The sequence below is a fragment of the Cetorhinus maximus genome, chromosome 3 (genome assembly GCF_964194155.1).
Source record: "Cetorhinus maximus chromosome 3, sCetMax3.hap1.1, whole genome shotgun sequence".
NCBI lineage: Eukaryota > Metazoa > Chordata > Chondrichthyes > Lamniformes > Cetorhinidae > Cetorhinus > Cetorhinus maximus.
Window position 1 is genome coordinate 96,647,827 of NC_135881.1, and position 21,227 is coordinate 96,669,053.

A 21,227-nucleotide genomic window follows, 5' to 3' on the forward strand; every position below is an offset into this window, starting at 1 on the left:
CAGGCTAAAGTGATGGAAGTTCCTCTCGCTCATCATTTTTGAGATTTTGTTAACAACGTGAACCTAGCATTTAATCAGGCAAGAGGGTGGCAGCTGGGGATTCAGCTGCCTTCCCACCTCCACCATGATTGAGTCTGTGACAGGGAGGCCCACGGACGGCCTTCCTGCCCCATTGCCAATTGGGGCCCTTAAGTGGGTAATTAACGAGCACTTAAGCACCTCATCCCGCCTCTGCTAGTATTGCCGCAGTGGCAGGCGGGGGTGGGGGTCACCATGCAGGGACCATGACAAGCAAACTCGGGTGTGTTTGCTTTCCAGCTCCCTAGCGGAGGGGGATGTCCCTTGTTCAAGGGCACTCTGTGCCTGATCAAGGGACCCCGTGTCAGGAAGTGAGGTGCTGCTAAGAACCATCCTACCCTTTCTTCCAACTCTCCTGCCACCGGACCCCCACCCTGTGAACTGCCCCTACCCCACCCCCACCCCACCTGCTGCCTTCACTCACTCATGGCCCGGGATCCAGTGATGACACTCGGCCTCAGGCGAGTGTCATACCGTCATACCGACAGCAGCCACCGCCTCCCCATTAGCGCAGCTGTTTAATACAGCTGCCAGCCTCTGATTGGCTGGCAGCTCTTAGCAGGCGGGACTTCCGTCCCCGAGGTAGCCCGTTAGTAGCTGGCAGTTAAGTGTCTGAGTGGCACTTAACTTAGCCAATCTTACAGAAAAGAGTCAATGCGGGGCTCCTGCCTGCTCTCCAGCCAGTGGCTCTATTAGATCCAGCCCATTAGCTTTGCTTCTCTCTCCACAGATGCTGCCAGAGCTGCTGAGTATTTCCAGCCTCTTCTGTTTTTATTTCGGATTTCCAGCATCCATGGTATTTTGCCAGATGTCAGGTGTAGGTGGCATTAGGATCAGTCATGATGCCTCCTGTCATCAAGAAATCTACCAGCCCTGTCCAAGCTCACTCATCAAGAATGGCCATTTTGTTGAGGCAACAAACAGATGCTTGTACCTTTGAGTCCTGCCCTAGAGGGTGAAAGGGGGAGGAGAGTAGAAAGTTGATGAGAAAAAGGAAATACATTGGTCCTGAATTTCCTTGCCATCTTCAGCTTATACTTTTATTGCACTAATAAGATTAAGAAAACTTGTGTTGGACGTAGAATGCTGCTTTGGTGCTATTTCTAAGTTAGATGCAGGTTTCCTTGATCTTTTTGGCAGCTTTAACGAAAGGCCCAGTGGAGTGGGGATTGTGGCCTGGATTGTGAAAAAGAGTAGGCTTGGGCTGAAATGTATTGCGACTTTGGAACACACAGTCTTGCTGTCATGGTTGTTCAAGCCGCAGTTTTGATTGGTGCTTGTACATCAGTGGTCTGCTACAATATGCTGCGAGCTTTGGACTGGGAGAGAGGTGGTGCTTTGGGAGAGGATGAAGCTGAATAGTGAGGCAAAAGAGTGTCAAAGGAAATGGGCTTGGCACCTGCCTTGAGCAAGAAAAAGCTCACATTTCATTGGGGAAGAATTGGGTCTGTACTGACATTGAGCAGGGGAATTCTCACTCCTGGTGACTGAGTGTGCTGCAATGTAAGGCTGGGAAACCATAGGAGAGTTGGTGAGCATGGTGCCAGGTACTGATATACAGGTCCGGGAATGGAGGTGGCAACAGGGCAAAGAAACATGGTAAGTGGCAGATGTGGGGCCTGAACCAAAGGGAGCGGGTACTCATTAAAACTACATTGAGGAATACGGCTATGTCCTCAGAGGGTAGAAAGAGCACAGTTGATGCTGGAGCGCTTCAGATGGTCCTGATAGGAAGGGATGGGGCTGAATTACACTGGGTAGCAGATTCATGGATAGGGGTGCAGGGAACTATCATGTTCAAAATATGGTAAATATGTTCTTCCAACCATCTGGTGTCACAAGGTTACCATGAACTCATGGTAGAATCTGGTACATGATGCCAAGTGACTAACGCGGACGTATCTGCAGCATTGGAGACTCACTGCAGCAAAAACACAACCTTACAATATTACAAAGACAGGCACAGCATTTATAAATAACTAAAACCATCACAGGAACCGTTCTATGCAAATTATTCATCAAAGCAGTCTTTGGCTGGGATTTTCCAGTCCCAACAGTGGCGAGTTTAGTGGTGGGTGGCGGGGAACAACAGCGGGAGCTGAAACATCAGTTCCCCGCCGGCGTCAAAATGACGATCCAGGGTGTGGATCTTCACCACAGGATCTTCCAGGGTGTGGATCTTCACCACAGGATCTTCCAGGATGTGGATCTTCACCATAGGATCTTCCAGGATGTGGATCTTCACCACAGGATCTTCCAGGATGTGGATCTTCACCACAGGATCTTTCAGGATGTGGATATTCACACTGCAGGAACTTCCATGGTATGGATTTTCACCACAGGAACTTCCAGGATGTGGATCTTCACCACAGGAACTTCCAGGATGTGCATCTTCACAACAGGAACTTCCAGGATGTGGATCTTCACCACAGGAACTTCCAGGATGTGGATCTTCACAACAGGAGCTTCCAGGATGTGGATCTTCACCACAGGAACTTCCAGGATGTGGATCTTCACCACAGGAGCTTCCAGGATGTGGATTTTCACCACAGGAACTTCCAGGATGCGGATCTTCACCACAGAAACTTCCAGGATGTGGATCTTCACCACAGGAGATGGTCAGCTGCATGAGATACTTCTGGGTGGCGATGGTCTGTGCTGGGGGGGTGATTAGAGAGCGAGGAGAGGAACAATGAGGTGGGAAGGCCTAGAAGGGGGGCAGTGGAGGTTGGGGGTGATAAGGGACAGTGACAGGGGGTTGTGGAATGGGAGAGGTGGATTTGAGTGGGAGGGCGGGAAGGGCCTTGGTGGAGTGCGGAGTGTGCAGGTGTGAAAGGGCATGGGGAGATGTGCAGGTGTGAACAGGCATGGGCGTGTGTGCAGGTTTGAATGGGCATGGGGGGAAGAGGGGAAAGGGGTTCAGAGAGTGTCAACCGATGAGTCTGGGAGTGGCATACTGAGGGTATTGTTGATAGGAAGGGATTGTGAGGGTTAAACGGGGCAGTGGGAGCTGGTAGGGTGGGAGGTGGGGGGTCTTGTGATGACACGTGAAGGGACATTGAAGGTTGTTGGAAGGGACACAGATGTGAAAACAGATTCTGGGGGTAGGCAGGATGAGGGGGAACATGTCTATCATTACGGGGTAGGTTCCTCAGGAGGTAGGGAACATGGACATTCACCTGCATGGGATGGAGGGTGATGAGGGAGGGTTGTAGGGTGACTGTGGGAAGGTCTAAGGTCATACTAGGAGGGTGAATGGCTATGGGGCGAAGGGTTTGGGTCACGGGGGTAGTTAGAAGGGGTTGGATTCCTATCTATCTCTCCTAGTTGTTGGACAATTATCTAGAGCCTCGAGGTGGAGATCTTGAGATGCTGCATGGGAGTTGGTTCAGTGGCGATGGGCAGATTCACAGGTCAGCTCAACAACTGAAGGGGAGCCCCAACATGTAGTACTGACAAAGCATTTCAACAGATGAGTCTGTAAAGGGCAAAGGCTCAGCGTGCGCGGGAGGCTTCTTGCACATGGCTCTCAGGGGCCCTGACAAAGATCCTTTGCCCCCCTGCACATGCATGATTCCGGGAGACATGGACCCAGCCTGGAGTGTCCCCCTGAAGATGGGGCTGAGGGGGTGGGGGCAGGTGCGCACAGGCTTAATGACTATCAATCACAATTAAACCACATCAGGCCACATTGAAGTGCAAGTGTACTCTATTTACAGAAGTGTAAAAACATTAACAATCATAATGCACCCGTACAACCGCATGTGGAATCATATTTTCTTAATCGTGCATTCCCTACCAGTTCTTCTAGGTGCTCCCCCGACATCCGCAGCAGGGGTGGAGGCAGCCTGCTGACCAGTGTGCCCTGTTGTCTTGGATGACCTTGGCCGGTGTCCTCTGTGGACCCAGGGGTTGGCTTACTTTGACTGTCCTGCTGTGTGGGATCATTGGTGCACCCATTAGCAAATGTTGAAAGGTCTGTTTTATTTTTAAACATTAAAAGATATCCATGGGGAGAATTTTTTCCCTGTCGAGCGGGTCGGTCGAGAGTGGGCTAAGGCGGGCATGGAGCCGATCGCTGCTCATCGCTACCTGTGCGGGCGGGGAGAGGGGGGAGAGTCTGGGCCTGCACTCTATCGCTCATGCGTGCGAAAGAGCGCAGTAATCTGCCTGAGACACAGAGCTGCCTCAGGAAGATTAATATCAAAATGAAACATTGAAAAAAAGAAAAAAGAAAATTATTCAGACATTTCCCCTCATGTGACAGTGTCACATGAGCTGGGACATGTTTATGAATTTTCATGAAAATTTTTATTGAATTAATAAAACCTTCATGAAACCTCATCCCGTCCGTGAATGAGGTTTCATGAACAATGTGAAGGCCGCCTGGGCTCTTTGCCTACCCGCCAACCTTAAGGTTGGACAGGCAGCTATGTTAACTATTTAAATTGATATTTAAATGGCCTTAATAGGTCTTTAACAGTTCGGCGGACGTACAGCCAACTCTGGTGCGTGCCCGCTGAACTAAAGATTGGAGTGACGTGCGGTGACATCGGGATGCATGCCCGACATCACCGCATGTCATTTTACACGTCGGCGTGCGGGGCCCGCCCCCACATGCCAACCAGAAAATTCTGCCCCATGGATAAGGAATAGATTCCACAGTGTAGTAATTATGGTTTTATTTAGTGTGTAATGTATCATTAAGAAAAATACTTGTAAGGAAGATCACATGACTTGTAGTACCCAATAGGAGATTAGTTCGGGCTACCTCAGAGCCAGTGTAGAGATAGAGTTGAAGTTGAAAGCACTGCTGCTGAGCATATTGTAAATAAACTTAATGTTTCCACCCAAGAAGTGTCTGCAGATCAACTCGATCATTAATAGTACAACTTGGCCACCCTACAACAAACTGGTGACGAGGATAAAACAGGATTGAACGGAAGAAATCAAGTTAAAAAGAAATCGGCACTGTACCTCACCCAGTGATTGTAAGTAGCAAGCTCAGTTAGAATTGAAGAAGTTATCCCCTCTCAAAATGCCACAATTTGGGAGCATTGATCCTTTTGAACCAGCCACACATGATTGGTCTCAATACACAATGCCTCGCATTCTTTTTTCAAGTGAATGAGATTATGGGGGAAGAGGAGAGGTGAACAATCCTCTTGACTACTTGTGGGAGCAAAACCTACAGTCTGATTCAAAGTTTGATGGCACCCAGTGCCCCAGATCTGAAGAATTTCAATGAATTGATGGACCTCGTGAAGGGTCATTTTCAACCAAAGCCCTCAGTCGCGATGTAAAGGTTCAGGTTTAATTCACGAAATAGAGCCCTGGATGAGACAATTGCATGCTACATGGCAAATTTGAAGCAGCTAACGGAACACTTGGTATGACCCTGAACGACATGCTCAAAGATCATTTAGTGTGTGGTGTGAAAGAGGACACCATTTAGAAAATATTATTGCTGGAAGTGAATCTGGATTTCAAGAAGACACTAGAGATAGTGCTGGCCATGGAAAGCCCAGTGAGAGATTCAAAAGCAATACAGGTTGCGCAAAATGGCGCTGTCCTCCTCATCAGGCAGGAAATCTCAGCCAAAAGGGGCGCAAAAAAGCAAGACTCTGCCAAGAAGCGGGAAATAGCCCCCGCTAACCAAAGAATAAAGAAAAATAACTTACCAGCGAAATCGAAGAATAATTTTAATAAAGGTGGAAACAATCAGTCTTTAGTGATTGACAGTTTTAAAAAATCGAATGCTACTATTGTTATAGAAATGGACGTATGATGAGGCAATGCAAGGAAAGGTTCAAGCAGGTTTGTAAACAAAAGAAGAAGCACAATGAAATCTACAATGTAGAAGAGCCAGAAACAACAAATTCAGACATTTACTTGTTTAAACTGAAAGTTTGAAAGGCAGAACCAATATTTGTCACAGTGAAAGTAAATAGAAAACTTGTTAGAATGGAAGTGGACTTGGGAGCTTCCACTACATTAATTGGGGTACAGACCTTCAGACATTTGAATAATGGTGAACATCAATTAAGTTTAGAAGAAACAGACACTGAACTAAAAACATATACGGGTGAAGACATTCAAGTAAAAGGCATAAGCAGAGTAACTGTCCAATATTGAAGCCAACTGGAAAAGCTAACCTTGATGATGGTAGCAGGTCCTGGGGCAAAATTGGTTAAAGGAGATTAAGTTAGAATGGGCTGAAATTTTCCAGTTGAGAACAAATGGGCTATCAGAGCTACTTAGGAAGTACACCATCGTCTTCAAGGACAAACTGGGGAAAATCCAGGGCCTGCAGGCCAAGATTTATGTGGATCAGGAAGCAACCCCTTGCTTCATGAAGGTGAGAAAGATGCCATAAGCCCTGCGAGAAAAAGTCAACATTGAACTGAACAGACTAGAGAAACTGGGCGTTATACAACCTGTTCAGTTCTCAGAATGGGCAGCACCCATAGCCCCCGTTCTTAAACCCGACCAAAGCGTCTGAATAACTGATGGTTAATAAAGTAGCCAAACTGGACAGGAACCCCATTCCAAAAATCGAAGACCTGTATGCCAAGCTGGCAGGAGGGACAATGTACACAAAGCTTGACATGAGTCATGCTTATCAACAATTGGTGTTGGATAATGTCTCCTGGGAATTTGTCACAATTAATACCCACAAAGGGTTGTACCAATATACACGATTGCCTTTCGGTGTCTCCTCCACTTGTGCCATCTTTCAGAGAACAATGGAAAGCTTACGGCAGGGACTGCCCCAAGTTCTAGTCTATTTAGATGATGTCTTGGTGACAGGATTCACTGAAAAAGAGCATTTGGCAAACTTAGAAGTCTTAAAATATTTCTTGCAAGCTGAAGTGCATTTAAAAATAGAAAAGTGCACATTCCAAGTGAGGGACGTAATCTATTTGGGTCACTTGGGAAATTCACAGGGCCTCCACCTAGTTGAGGAGAAAGTGAGAGCCATCAGAGAGGCACCTGCACCAAAGAACGCTTCAGAGCTCAAATTATTCCTCAGAATGATCAACTATTACGGGCGATTCTTACCCAATTTGTCTACAGGGCTGGCCCCCCCTGCATTCTCTACTCAAAAAGAACCAACGTTGGTCTTGGGAGCCGCCCAGAAAGAAGCTTTCATAAAGGTGAAACAATTGTTGCACTCGTCCAACCTATTAGTGCATTATGACCAGACAAAAGAATTGGTGCTGACATGTGATGCATCTCCCTATGGAGTGAGAGCAGTGCTCTCTCATTGGATGAACAACAGCACGGAACGGCCAATAGGTTACGTATCAAGAATGCTCACCACAGCGGAAAAGGGATACTCACAGATAGAAAAAGAAGGCCTGTCGACCATCTTTGGTGTCAAGAAATTTCACCAGAAGGTATGCGGCTGCCATTTTACAATCGTTTAAGACCACAAACTATTTCTAGGATTGTTTAGTGAGGACAAGGCTATACCATCCATAGCCTCAGCAAGAATACAATGATGGTCCTTAATTCTGGCAGCTTATGAATACACTTTTGTACATAGGCCTGGAAATCAAATCACAAACACCGATGTCCTTAGTCGTTTACCTTTACAAGAAAGTGATGAGCATGTCCCAGTTCCACAGGAACTTGTTTTACTGTTAAATTTTTTAGATTCCTCACTGGTGTGTGCTCGACAGATCAGAGACTGGACAAGTCGGGCCCAATCCTATCTCAAGTATGAGAACAAGTGCTACATGGTTGGTCACATGAGCCCGTATCTGGCTAAATGAAACCGTACTTCAACAGAGGACATGAAATAACCAGCCAGGATGGCATCTTATTGTGTGAAGCATGAGTGATAGTTCCTCCAAATGGAAGGGAGCCACTTTTAATTGAACTACACAGTGCCCATCCAGGAATTTCCCAAATGAAGACCATAGCACGTAGCTATCTATGGTGGCCTGGAATGGATGGCGAAATAGAGAGTTCAGTAAAGCACTGTGTGCAACGTCAGCAACTGCAAAAGTTGCCAGTGACAGCTCCGTTACACCCATAGGAGTTGCCGTGTAGACCCTGGGTGCAGTTATACTTTGGCAACGTTGGACCTTTCCTGGGATCAATGTGAAGTCACCAACGTTGGTCACTATAAGTGAGAAACTAATTCAGAGTTTTGTCATTCACAGACTACCAAAAGTAGCCATTTCCAATAATAGCATGGCATTTACAAAAGCTGACTTTCAACGGTTTATCAACCTCAACAGTATCACTCTTGTGAAAACTGCACCCTTCCTCAAATGGACTGGCCAAAAGGGCAGTTCCAACATTCAAGGCAGGCATGAAAAAGCTAACTGGTGATTCCTTGGCAACCAAGCTAGCGCACTTTCCTTTTCATTACAGGACTACCCCTCACACAACAGGTGTCACATCTGCAGAGTTATTGTTGAAACGCCGTCTCAAGATGAGACTGAGCTTAATAATGCCGAATTTAGAGGGAAAGGAGTCAGGGAAGCCATAAAACAAGACACAACTGGCATAGTCGCGAGAGGAAATTTACCGTGGGAGAGTCGATATACGTGAAGAACTTCGGGGAAGGACCAAAGCGGTTGCCAGGTGAAATAACTGTGGCGACTGGACCTCTATCTCACCACGTGGAGGTGGAAGGCTGGATCCATAAACATGTGGACCATTAAAGGAAGAGAGAGATGAATCACCAAGATTTGGTTCCACCAGTGATCATGACCGGGCCTGCATTTCCTGTTGAGGCTACTCAACCCAGGACTGACATGTAAGAGTTGAGAATACAGAACTGCAAGTGCCCATCGAAACACCTGATGTTCAGGCGACTCCGGAAAAGGAGGTTCCTGACAAAGAATCTGAAGTTATGGAGCTGGAAGTTCCACATGTACCAGGAAACCACCTGAAAGACTGAACTTGTAAATTCCTTTCCCAGTGTAAACATTATGTTGTCTTGATAAAATATGTACTTGTAAATATAATATGTATAACCAAGTTAAAGGGAGAGGAATGTAGTGATTATGGTCTTATTTAGTTTGTAATGTACCTTCAAGTATAAAACTTGTAAGGAAGATCACATGACCTGTAGTAAATAATAGGAACCTAGCTTGGGCTACCTCAGAGTCAGTGTAGAGATAAAGAAAGCATGCGTGTAGTTGCTGCTGAGTATATTATAAATAAACTTAATGTTTCCACCCAAGAAGTGTCTGCAGATCAACTCTATCATTAAAGTACAACTCGGCCACCCTACAACACACAGTAACCTAACAAATCCGGAATGTTAAGTATCATTTGTTTCTGTCCTAAGATAATAAATAAAGATACAATTTTGTGTGAAAATAATGTGTATATTATCAAATGCACTCATCACATAGAGCTTGAGATTATATAAAATTACATACTCTAAGGATAGTTAAGTTGGTTTGAAGTGATGAGGGATAGTAAAGTTAAGATTTCACTGCAGCAAACTATCATTTCATATACATATTCAATTAATCCTCATAATACAATACACAGATAATGCTGTGTTCCAGCAGTGGTGTAGCAGATTTCTTTGCAGCTTATTTCACTTGGTAACTTATGAATGATAAAATCATGAGAAGGAGTAATGACTAAAGCGCTAAATGCTAAAATGTCACTGTATCCCAAGCATGGGAAAGCTCCACTTACATAATTTCTCAACTTTCCTTCAACAAGAATAGTATTAAAATATGGATCTGTCAATGGTTTCTGATTTTTTTTCATTTACCATGCATGTGCAATTGGCCAATGAAAGTTGTGTTATAGATAATCTTCCTTCTCCCTAATTTTCTTGGACCACACCCTAACATGAGCAGAGTGGGTGACTTGGAGTTTCTTTCCCACAACCTTTGCTAGTGGTGCTCATAAACCTGGAGATGTGGAATAAGAAAGATGTTTCCAATGTGTTTTTAGCAATAGAGGGGTGGCAATAAAGCTGAGGTCTCCCCCAGCCCAGCCTACAGTGGACTTCTGCTTAAGAATACTAAGGTTCCCTGAGTATTGGGTTTAAACATTGTGAAGCATACAGACCAGTCTCTAATGATAACGGGACAGCTGAACAAAAAGGACCATTGGGTGACAAATCATTCTCAGTGCCATCCAACACCTTGTTCATTAGAATAGGTTTCCTCGATTCTTTGGCAATAGCTACATACAGAGTGATCAGGTTTAGTGTTGTTACAAACATGAAGTTTGTAAGATTGTTATGTTTTGGGACTGTCTCTGTAATTTAGGGTGAAACGGAGGAATAAAGGGGGTCATGTGACCTGTTGTGAATTCTGCTTGGCAACAAGCTTGAGTGGCATGGTTGTTAAAGGCTAAAATGTGACCCAGGTTGTCTTACTGGGAAGGAGGTGCAAGATATTCACACTTGTAAACGATGTGTACGGTGGCTAGACTGTTAGTCTCCAAGTCCCAGGGAGGTGTATCAGGTTTTGTAAACAGCTGAACTTTAAACTGTATATTTAATTCCAAGATAGAAAGGATTTGGGGGTCTGGAGAATAGCTAATTAGCATTGCTACCTGGATACAAGGACCATGTGATTAAGGTTGCCATGGAGATGTGCTTTGAGCGGGGAAGAGCCCGTAGGAAGCCACTATAGGATCGAGTTGCAGATTTTCTTTAAAATATCACTGAACCTCACTGACAGGATCAGAGTGAAAGAGAGAAGAGAGAGTTTGAGGTAACTGGTCCCTATTGGTTGCCATGCAGGATGTGGGTGGTATTCACACTTGGATTGAAGAGACCAAGCTTGTGAGGGCTTAAACAAAACTGTAAGATTTGCCCAGCTATGGCTAGAGGGAGGGATCTCTAATTTGTCCCTCATCATGAAAGTCAGTTCGGGGAGTAGAAGTTATCTGGCTAGAAATAGAAAAAGGACCTGAGAAGAGATTTGGACTGATTCCTGGAGAATAACGCGTCCACTTAAGGGACAGAGTAAAGTATAACCATAGAATGCAGATTTTCGGTTGTAGTAAAATCAGAAGTACCTGCAGGACATCATGTTGGAGAGATGACTGAGACTGGTAGGGCATGTATTTCGCCTCCCGGATTTACACCATGCCAGAAAGGCAGTAGAATGGACACCACCAGATAGAAAAGGAAGATGGGGCTGGTCAAAAAAGACCTGGCAAAATACATTTAAGGAGGACCTCCAAGAGCGGGCACCACCTGGGCTGAAGCCGAAGAAACTGTGATGGAGCTGGGTCGGTGCTAGAATCTTCCTGCCCATTGTCCTGCACAGGACTGGAGGAACTAAGTCTAATTCTAAGCAAGTCTAAAAGTTAAATGGGGGATTTTTCTGTAGTTTAAAGTATAAGCTGCCTACCGAAATAGTGTTTAGCCATAACAAAAACAGAATTACCTGGAAAAACTCAGCAGGTCTGGCAGCAGCGGCGCAGAAGAAAAGAGTTGACGTTTCGAGTCCTCATGACCCTTCAACAGAACTGAATGTTGCTTTTAGTTTGTTTGTTACAATAAAAGTCTTTTAAAACTTGAAGTCTTGTGTGATTATTTCAGTCATTCACCGGAAGTTTGAATTTCTTTTTAAAGATTATTGGTTGCTACGGGGATCATAACAGTAGGTCTTGATTAGTTAATCCAAATACCTGGGTATCAGAATGACTTTCTCCGTTTCTCAATCTTTTCAAATATAATTGTGCTCTGAATCTGAATGATTGTCCTGATGTTAATCATCATTGGCCTTAGTTTTTAACCCATCTTTATTTCTTCAATTGAGAGGAAAATCAAATGAGTGCATTCTGGGCTGATTCGATATTGCCCATTTTATGGTTAAAATGACCCACTGTGAGACCAGCTTCTAATTCCCTTATAACCTGTTAAACCTCTGCCCTCTAAATCATTAATGTACCAGTACTTATATCATTGTACCTCAGAGCATACATTGTTGAATATATCACTAGCTGGTAGCTGTATCTGTTTGTTAACAACACATGCTTGGCTTACCAGCACTTCAACATACAAAGATTTACAATATCTTCATTTTAAACTCTGATTTGAAAAGGGACTAGTCATGTTAAACATTATTCATAATGCTGAAGCATGTGAAAGAAGCAGTTTTAATTTTTTAAACAGCAACTGAGCTTTTTAACACTTTTTGAAAAATAATTAATAATGTTGATATTATTTTAAATTGTTTCACTAGTTTTCAGTGTTGATTCATTAATCTGCTGATTTGCAATCTGAAAAAAAATTGTGCATTTCCAAATAGTTCAGATAAACCAGGTTTGACTGTGCCAGTGTGGCTTTTAATGATATTTGGGAGGATCATGCTGATTGATTTATATGCTCTTGGGACTTGCCCTTGAAACTGCTGCAGTAAAATAATTTGCTTCAAAGGAGTAGATCTAGGAACACTGTAGGGACACGCTGCTTGATAGCACTGAGTCCAGGAGTTGCTGAGGACAATATGATGCTTTAAGACCTGTGCACTTGAAGCTGTTATAGAGAAGAACCTTTATGCTGATCGGAGGTGTCTGCCTTTGGGTAATTGCACAGTTCCGTTTCTGAGGAGAACGCCTGGAGAGAAGGTGAATATTCTAAGGCAGTACCAAATAAATAACAACTGCTGATATAATGGACTCAGAAGTGATTGCTGTAATGAAGATCTGAAGAGAGGCTGTCACCATTGCTCGAAGGGTTGGAAAGTGTTCCCAAGATCATAAGAAAGATACACGGGAGTACCATCAAGAAAAAAATCTTACAGTTCCACTCTTCCCCTCCAATCCTCAATCATTTCTTAAATTATTCCAATATTTCTCTCTCCACTATTCCACATGTTGATCACCCTGCAGAAGGAACTTTCGACATTAGCCTAAATTTGAACAAGTGTCCCTTGTTTTGATTTAATTTAAAGTGGTGTTCTGGATATGTTTTCTACCACTTATGACTAACTTGCGTTTCCCTATACAGTTCTCACTTAGCTCCTTTCAAGGCTAAAAATCTAAAGATTTCTCCTATTTTCATCATATTTCAGTCTTATCAACCTCAAGGCTTTTCTCTGCAGCATCTTTAGGGTTTGAATGCCTTCCTTGTGTTTGAGAGAATAGAATTGAAACAATTAAACCCAGGTGGTATGGCAAGAACATGATGCCATTTATTTCCTACCATTTGCCATTCTTTTGGCCTATCTTAGCTCGGCATGTTATTTGCTTTCTTGATTGCTGTTCTAGGGAAATGGTGGCATAGTGGTAATGTCACTGGACTAGTAATTCAGAAGCCCAGACGAATATTCCTGGGGCACAAATTCAAATTCCACCAAGGCAGTTGAGGGAATTTAAATTCAATGAATTAATCTGAAATAAAATATTATTTTCATTGGTAATAAACATGAAAATTTTGAATTTTTATAAAAACCCATTTGGTTTACTAATGTCCTTCGGGGAGGAAATCTGTCGTCTATATCTGGTCTGGCCTATATGTGACTCTAGATCCACAGTAATGTAATTGACTCTTAACTGCCCTCTGAAATGGTGTAACAAGCCATTTAGTTGTATCAAACCAATACAGTAAAACATACTGTGGGTGTACCTACATCACATCCTTCTCAAGGGCAATTAGTGATAGGCAGTAAATGCTGGTCATGTCAACAACACTCACATCCCAAGAGTGAGTAATAAAAATAAACAATAGTTTCACATTTTAAGCACTGAGTTAATTAACACCCATAGATTTAGGTCATTGACTTTCAGGTCATGAGGCAGATGTAAATCTCCATGCGCTTCTTTCCCCCTGTTCAGGTTATTAGAGGTTGACTCCCCATTAATGTTCAATGCATCCAGCATTAACATGACCCAAGTCTGGCTGTTGCTGTTTGAGCAGGCATATTCACTGTGTCAGCAGCAGCACGGAGTAGTGGAGAGGTCAGAAGAAATAGCATTGAGTGAGGAGCATTCTCCAGCTAAGAATAAACTGGTGAGTCAAACACATAATTCTGCAGCCAACATTGTAGAGATTTGAATAGAGTATTAAACTTAGGGTGAACAAGAATATTGAAAATAAAAATGAGATTTTTGTGCAGGGTACATGTAATGTCCATTCTGGGACTTTGGCACAAAAGTGAATTAAAATATTTTTTAAAATAACATGAAAAATGGGGTGCCACTTCCATTTTAGCAAGGCATTGTGGTGAAATGAAATGTGAGGTATGTCCTGAAACACTACAATGCAACTGTCATGAGGTAGCAATTTCAAACTAGCCTGGAGCTGGTCTGGAGCCATCCAATTGGGAAAGCATGCTATAGGTTGAGGGATGTATGCAATTATTACCTAATGGAATTACATCAACTGTAGGCACAAAATTCTCTTTCCATCAAGGATGACAATTCCTCAGCGTAATTGACTTAACCTCTATAGAGCCTATGCTAATGGCTCCTTGTCAGATCTAATTCTTTTTCTGGCTTTTTTTAGCTTGAGAAGTGCCTTAGGTCTCTTTCCAGTCACTGATATCAGAGTAGAATACAAGTTTTAGGGAAACTGCTTAAGAAATCTGTGCACGGCATAATAAAATTGAAATACATTTGTAAAGAATGTAGTTATGACTTTGCTACATCTCAAATCTACTCCCCCATCCACTAGTAAGTTGAAAACAATTTACTTGACTGGATAGAAACTGAAGTATACCATATGGTTGGACAGATGTCAAGTTCCATAACATTATTATTTATATTTATTTCCTGAATGAGCTAGAAAAGCTGTGAGCTAAGCGTATTGATATATTGATGCACTTTGCAAGGCGGTTGTAGTGCATTGGTTCTCACTAGCAATTTTCTGCATAGTGAATTCAGAGTGTCACAACGATGTGTCGTGTGCAACGTGGAATATTAATCGTTAATTTCATTGGCTTGTGTAATGCCTTAGATTTTTTTCTAAAAGTAAAAGAAACAGCTAGAACTGTGTTTCAAAATGGCTGTACAAGTCACCTGACCTACAAGTTTCTAGAAGCCTCTGAAAGCGGATTGCCAGGGGACATGTCTAGGCAGTTTACGTGATGTACATCACTCCTACCATTATCTGAATTCACTGCAAAACATAAGGAAAATAGGCAACCAGACTCCAGAAACTCCCAGGAACAAAGAAGGACTAACAAAACTCATTATGCAAGGAGGGTGATAAGGACCCTCTATATGATTCAATGGCATCTTGATAGCTTTGACAATAGAAAACCTAAACTCCTTTGTTAATATGGAATGCCCTCCATTGTGTGCCAACAACAGCTGTCATATGAATGGAACCCCACTTGTGAAAAGCTATGATTATAAGCTTGTCTTTTTGTTACAGCCAGAAGAAGAGTCTTCAGAAGGCACCGATAACATCTAGAAGAAGACTGCAGAATCATCTCTCTCTCCCTGCTATTCACAAGTTCAAAACCATATCTCTGTTACATTTGGTACACATCACAAAGAGAGAGAATTTCAATCACAAGGAACTTCCAAGTAATTACCACTTTGGAATAAGTGGGAGGTGGTGGCATAGTGGCATTGTCACTGGACTAGTAATCCAGAGACACAGGGTAGTGTCCTGCTGATTATCACGTACTGTCGCCCTTCAGCTGATGAATAAGTACTCCTCCATGTTGAAAACCACATGGTGGAAACCCCAAGGCTGGCAAGGGCGCAGAATGCACTCTGGATGAGGCACTTCAATGTCCATCAACAAGTGTGGCACAGTAGCGCCACTACATACCCAGCTGGCCGAGTCCTGAAGGACATAGCTGCCAGGCTGGGTCTGCAGCAGGTGGTGAGGGAACCAACAAGAGGGAAAAACATACTTGACCTCATCCTCACCAACCTGCCTGCCACAGATGCATCTGTCCATGACAGTATCAGTAGGAGTGACCATCGCACAGTCATTGTAGAGACAAAGTCCTGTCTTCATATTGAGGATACCCTCCATCATATTGTGTGGTACTACCACCGTGTTAAATGGGATAGGTTTCATACTGATCTAGCAACTTAGGACTGGGCATCAATGAGGTGCTGTGGGCCATCAGCAGCAGCAGAATTGCACTCAATCGCAATCCGTAACCTCATGGCCTAGCATATCCCCTGCTCTATCATTACCACCAAGCCAGGGGATCAATCTTAATTCAATCAAGAGTGCAGGGGGTGGCTTGCCAGGAACAGCACCAGGCATATCTGAAAATGAGATGTCAACCTGGTGAAGCTACAACACAGTACTACTTGCATGCCAAACAGCATAAGCAGCTAGTGATAGACAGAGCTAAGTAATTTCACAACCAACGGAACAGATCTAAGCTCTGCAGTTGTACCACATCCAGTTGTGCCACATCCAGCTGTGAATGGTGGTGGTCTATTGAACAACTCACTGGGGAGGAGGCTCCACATATATCCCCATCCTCAATGATGGGGAAGCTCAGCACATTGATGCAAAAGATAAGGCTGAAGTATTTGCAACACTTTTCAGCCAGAAGTGCTGAGTGGATGACCCATCTCAGCTGCCACCTGAGGTCCCCAGCATCACCGATGCCAGTCTTCAGCCAATTCGATTCGCTCCATGTGATATCAAGAAGCGGCTAAAGAAACTGGATACTGCAAAGGCTATGGGCCCTGACAATATTCTGGCAATAGTGCTGAAGACTTGTGCTCCTGAACTTGCCTCGCCCCTAGCCAAGCTGTTCCAGTACAGCTACAGCACTGGCATCTAACCAGCTACGTGGAAACTGTCCCAGGTGCATCCCGTATACAAAAGGCAGGACAAATCCAACCCGGCCAATTACCGCCCCATCAGACTACTCTCGATCATCAGTAAAGTGATGGAAGGGGTCATCAACAGTGCTATCAAGCAACACTTGCTTAGCAATAACCTGCTCACTGACTCCCAGTTTGGGTTCCGCCAGGGCCACTCAAATCCTGACCTCATTACAGCCTTGGTTCAAGCATGGACATAAGAGGTGAACTCCAAAGGTGAGGCGAGAGTAACTGCCCTTGACATCAAGGCAGCATTTGACTGAGTGTGGCATCACACAGCCCCAGCAAAGCTGGAATCAATGGGAATCAGGATGAAAACTCTCCACTGGTTGGAGTCATATCAAGCGCAAAGGATGATGATTATGGTCGTTAGACATCAATCATCTCAGTTCCAGGACATCACTGCAGGAGTTCTACAGGGTAGTGCCCTAGGCACAACCATCTTCAGCTGCTCCATCAATGACCTTCCTTCCATCATAAGGTCAGGAGTGGGGATGTTCGCTGATGATCGCACAATGTTCAGCACCATTCACAACTCCTCAGATAGTGAAGCAGTCCATATCCAAATACAGCAAGACCTGGATAATATCCAGGCTTGGGCTGACAAGTGGTAAGTAACATTTGCACCACACAAGTGCCAGGCAATTACCATCTCCAACAAGAGAGAATCTAACCATCGCTCCTTGGTATTTAATGACATCACCATCACTGAAACCCCACTATCAACATCTTGGGGTTACCATTGACCAGAGACTGAACTGGACTAGCCATATAAATACTGTGGCTACAAGAGCAGGTCAAAGGCTAGAAATCCTGCAGCAAGTAACTAACCTCCTGACTCCTTGCAAGCGTGTCCACTATGTACAAGTCAGGAGTGTGATGGAATATTCTCTGCTTGCCTGGATGAGTGCAACTCCAACAACACTCAAGAAGCTTAACACCATCCAGGGCAAAGCAGCCTGCTTGATTGGCACGCCATCCACAAATATTCACTCCCTCCACCACCGAAGTACAGTGGCAGCAGTGTGCACCATCTACAAGATGCACTGCAGGAATTCACCAAGGCTCCTTAGAAAGCACCTTCCAAACCCACGACCATGGGCAATAAATGCTGGCCTAGCCAGCGATACCCGCATCCCATAAGTGAATTTTAAAAAAATTAAAAGAGACTGTGTCCAGGAAAATTCCCAGGTTACATCAACTGCAACCTCACTGGAATTTCTAGACCACTAAAGGAACTTCAGAACGTAGATTTCTTTATTTCCAATGGATTTTAACTCTTACCAATTCCACTTCCTCAACCTTGTAACTTGTTCTGTTTTGCATGCTACGTGTGTGCGTGTCATGCACCTTTTACCTTTTACTAAGTCTTATAATTTTACCTGAATAAGGTTTTAACAATAAAACGAACTCCTTACTTGTTAACTCAAGAGATCTGGCTGGCATATTTCTTCATATAGCTTCACATATTGTCAAGTCCATACTGAATTAAAAAGGTCACAACTTTAAAAAATTCAAACTCTGTTATGACCAACCTCAGGACTGGAAAAAAAAGGAATTTATTCATTCTTCCGGAGTATTTCATAACAAGAGTCAAACAATCTGTGCAAACCAGTCATTCTACACTGCTTTATCATGCCTACTTGAAGCTGGCCACGAACTAAGGTTAACAGTGAGCTTTGGGGGAGGTAGTGGTATCATTGCTGAACTAGTAACCCAGAAACCCAGGGTAATGTTCTGGGGACCTGGGTTTGAATCTTGACATGGCAGATGGTGGAATTTGAATTCAGTAAAAGTCTAATGATGACCACTGCTGATTGTTATAAAAACCCATCTGGTTCACTAATGCCCTTTAGGGAAGGAAATCTGCCAGCCTTACCTGGTCTGGCCTACATGTGATTCCAGACCCACAGCAATGTGGTTGACTCTTAAATGCCCTCTGAACAATAAATGCTGGCTGGCCTAGCCCACATCCCATGAATAAAAAAAAACTAGAGTGTAACTGGAAATTTGAAGATTATACATTCATCAGCTGACTCGTTGCCTATTCTAGATTTTTATCCCTGGGACTGAAACATAAACACCAGTCTTCTAGAAGTGTGTGGATGGATTCTAGGGGACAATATACCCCTTGAAGAGATTGCTACTCTCCCCTTTACAAGACACTGAGATAGAGACACAGAGGCTATATAACCAAAGCCATCTGCTCTCAAGGTCCACCACTGAGCAAGCAATCAGGCTTTTGAAGATACTGTTCTGGTGCCTGGACCGGCCAGATGACACGCTGCAGTACACGCTTGCAAGGGTCTCATACATTGTGGTGCTCTGCTGCACCCTCCATAACATGGCCCTAAGAGAGTTGTGAACTTTGAACAGGGTGAGGCTGTGGAATGATACAGCTCACTGGAGGAAGAGAAGGAAGAGGGGAGAAGATGCAGAACACAGGGGCTGCGCAGGGATCTGGCTGGGTCTGGCACGGTGCTTGAGGTTCTCGGCAGGATGCTGTCAACACCAGGGATCATCTGATCCCGGCATGTTTGAGCTGAGCCCTTCCAACCTAAGAGGGAGGCATGGTCTGGCATTTTGATTGCTTGTGAGAGCATTTCCATTGAAAATGCAGCCAGGAAACTTACCAACAATGAATGATACACAACCGTCCAGAAGTTTCACTATCCCCTTCAAGGATCCTTGATTCCTTTCACCGCCTCGTCTCCCTTTCCTAGTGGTTAACATTAAAAAATGGAAGCTCACACATCTAGCATCATGTGTCAATTGTGTTGACTAAGAGAAAAAAGGCACATTTACAGGTGAATAACTCCAATATCTCATTCAGTGCTCTGCCTGACTCACCCTCCACTCTCGGCCAGTTCTATACAGTGTAGCCCTAGATGAGGAGGCCTGCTCACTTGTCTCTGGTTGCAGCTGAGATGCACATGGCAGACGTCCTCATCATGGAGGTGCAGTGGGGAACACCTCCAGAGGCGGGTGCACTGGCATCAGAAGAAGGGCAAACTCTGTCACTGGGCCCTGTTGCATAGATTTTTAAAACAGCTTATTGTGGAATCTCTGGCACATTTGACCTGGCCCTGGGTGGGGAGAGTGTAGGTGGGTGTTTGGGAAAGTAGTGAAGAGTTGTACCAGGCTGGTTCCCCAATGCATTCCTGCCATTCCTGAGTGAAGTGGCAAGCAGCCAATCTGCACATTTAATGCTCCAATTAGGGGCGATTTAGAGCACTCACTGGTGTTTTGCTGGCAGCAGAGCAGCCTCCCCACTGTGCGGAGACCACTAGCTTAATGGAGGCTTAATAAATCCCTGCAGTAATCCGGGGCCAACAGAGGTGGAGCATCCATCCAATAAAGAGGGGGCTTCTGGCTGCATAGGCAGCACAGGCAACTAACTGCTGCCACTGGAGGGGTTTCCTCTCCAATTGGAAGGGCCTGCCTGTTTGACCCCTCTGAAAAATGTAATTATTTTCACCTCTCTGAGGGAGCCTCCACTTTGAGGCACCCGTGGGTCTACTTACCTGTCGCAGCAGCACCCACTTTGCTCAAAAGGGCTGCTGAATCTCTAGAGCTGCTGGCACTGCGATTGAGCTGGCAGCATCGATAGCCCGCCCACTGTCTTGAATTGGACGGTGAACTCGAATGCAGCCAATTAGGACACATCTCTTTGAAAATAGCTGTCTTGGATCAGGCTAGTGTTAGGACCCTGATGTGGTCCTGATGTCAGGGTCCCCAAAGCCCACTGGAAAATCCTGCCTTCTTTCTATCAAACATATAGAACAGTTTCAAGTAATGATTCAATTCACATTGTATGATAGTCCTTGAAGCTGCACAGATTTTTCAGCATCAGTATCATTTATGTGTTTCATGTATATCTTAGTAAGTGCAACATGTTATCCTCCAGCTATATACACTTAAAAAATGTATTTTTCAGAACTGTAAGAAATGACAGAGACAATTTATTGGATTAACCTAGGGGACAAACCAAACGCATTATGATATTGCTGGTTATCCATTGCATGCCTGGCAGCATTTAACCATTATTTTAATAAAGTACACTGTTGTAACTTTCTTTGTTTTTGGAGCACTCAGCAGGCATGCTATTAAATGCTTTATTTCTTTATCAATTTGATTACTGTAAAGCTGTGTAATGTCATGCTCCCAGCTTCCTGAATCAGACATAGGAGTGCATGAGGTGGCTGGCTGCTGTGCTCCATTAGGATTCCTGAAAGGCTCCTGCTGTTAACTGCACCTCTTGGACTGCTGCATGCAGCCTGGACCTGCAATTTGTGTGGCTTTAAGTGAGACTAATATAATAGGCTATGAGTGAAGCAATGCTCCCAGATGAAGGCCGGTAGTGGAGATTGCGCCATGCTACTTCATAGGAATGCAAG

General features: G+C 44.2%; 1 protein-coding gene across 1 annotated transcript in view; it reads left to right on the plus strand.

Annotated features, from left to right (window-relative positions):
- Positions 1 to 21,227, plus strand: part of LOC144674182 (gamma-aminobutyric acid type B receptor subunit 2-like) — a 585,472-nt gene that overhangs the window by 166,171 nt on the left and 398,074 nt on the right. The gene's annotated exons all lie outside the window — the stretch shown is intronic.